We start from the raw sequence: 2,148 nt of genomic DNA, 5'->3' as shown, positions 1-2,148 counted from the left end.
GCCGTGCACAAATGACATTGCTGTCGACCGGCTTACGTCACTTCTTAGTACACACTCTCGGTGCGAATGCAACCCTTTAAATGGTACTGGGAAATAGCTCACGCAAAATCGTCCCAGTACTTTAGTACTGTACATTTAGTTCTGGAACTAAAGCGGTGCGAAAGGCCCTATTAGTACCTAAAAGGTACAAAAGTGTACCTTTTGAGAAGGTCCCACCCCAGTGACAGCTTTTGTACCTTGTTTTCTAAGAGTGTAGCAGCACTTTTATTTAGCTCTTTTTTCAACTCTAAAAACTACTAGACTCACAAGTTCTGCAATTACGCCAATGACACCACTGAATCTCAAGCCTTTAGAAAGACAAAAGAGGATTTGTTCCTCTTTGTGCTCTGGAGTACCGTTCTGTACAAAACGCAAGGCTCTAATTATTAGTTAAGGAGTATTAAGTAGACAAGAGCATTAAAAAAGAGTGAAAGAGAGAAAAACAGTTAGTGGTATTAAAACCAAGAGTGGCTATTTAAGCGACGTAGAAAAGGGAGACGATAAAGACAGCACGTTCTTGGGTCAAAGAAAGGAGGTGAATGAACTCTCCCTTTTATTTGAACTCTTGGGTGGTGTATTATCAAAGGTAAAGTTTCCATTATACACTATAGTCAAAATGGACCTTCTAGTCAGTACTTTGCTGTGTCTCTAGTTTCTTGTATGTAAAACAACTTTCTCACCGTAAATTTCCAAAGCTTTCAGATTGCCAGTGAGGGGGCAGACGTGACTCAGCTGACAGCGAGGAATTGTGGGGAGGGTCTTTCTCACACTTTGCTTTGCCAGACTCCTTTGAAAAGAGCCAACCAACTGATTCTAACTGCAAAGCTATGATAAGGACAATATGCTTCAAAGTATTTTGCTTCAGCTGCTTTTAAGGGGATATTTACAGATTTAAGTTTGACAGAGCCTTGACATACTTCTTTATATTAAATCATTAAAAAGCTAAACCTATGGCCATAAAAACAACATAAAATAAGTCAGAAATGTAAATATACATGTAAGAAATCTAACATATTAGATCTACGTAGATCATCTGGCATTTCACACAGTTGGTGACGAACATGATGCAGGGCTCACTGTTTGATGTAGCCTATAGAATTCAGTTTTATGTCCCTAATATTCAAGAGATTTTGTCTCATAGCATATGATATACTGTAGTTAAACAATGTGACATAAGCAACGAGTGCAGTATCACATGAGTGCTGTTTTTGTCCTGAAAAGCGATGTTATTGATTTTATGTAATAGTTCAATAAATAAGAAGTTAATGTTGTGTTGTATTTTAGACACAGTATAGTTATTATATTAATGCAATTCTAATTTCAGTGTAAATGCATTCATGCTACCTCTGAGCTGCAATAAATGGTCTGTATATCTAAATAAGTAATAAAGTAATAAATTCTAAATCAAATAAAATAGACTATTTCTCTCTAAAGTTACTTTTTGTAATATCTATTTGATGTGTGAATTTGCAATTAATTAAATTAATCACCACATTGTATAATTAATTGGATTATATTATTTATTAATTAAATATATTAATTTATTAGATTGTCCAGTATAGAAGAATAAAAGTTTAAATGAAGATTTCAATAATCATAATATCAATAATGCATCCAAGTTGTTGTCTGACTGTGGTTAAAAGTCCTCGGATCTTGGTTATATTAGATTCACATACTCTAAAACAGATGATAGAAGGTGTGTAGAAAGAATTGTTAAAGGGGTCATATGATGCGATTTTAATTTTTCCTTTCTCTTTGGAGTGTTACAAGCTGTTCGTGCAAAGTTAAGATCCGTAAAGTTGCAAAGATTAAAACCCAAGTATAGAAGAATAAAAGTTTAAATGAAGATTTCAATAATCATAATATCAATAATGCATCCAAGTTGTTGTCTGACTGTGGTTAAAAGTCCTCGGATCTTGGTTATATTAGATTAACATACTCTAAAACAGATGATAGAAGGTGTGTAGAATTGTTAAAGGGGTCATATGATGCGATTTCAATTTTTCCTTTCTCTTTGAAGTGTTACAAGCTCTTGGTGCATAAAGAAGATCTGTAAAGTTGCAAAGACTAAAGTCTCAAATCCAAAGAGATATTCTTTATAAAAGTTAA

The sequence above is a fragment of the Sinocyclocheilus anshuiensis genome, unplaced genomic scaffold (assembly GCF_001515605.1).
Source record: "Sinocyclocheilus anshuiensis isolate Anshui unplaced genomic scaffold, SAMN03320099.WGS_v1.1 scaffold12, whole genome shotgun sequence".
Classification (NCBI taxonomy): domain Eukaryota; kingdom Metazoa; phylum Chordata; class Actinopteri; order Cypriniformes; family Cyprinidae; genus Sinocyclocheilus; species Sinocyclocheilus anshuiensis.
The sequence above is the reverse complement of the archived record's forward strand: the minus strand, read 5'-3'. Positions refer to the sequence as shown.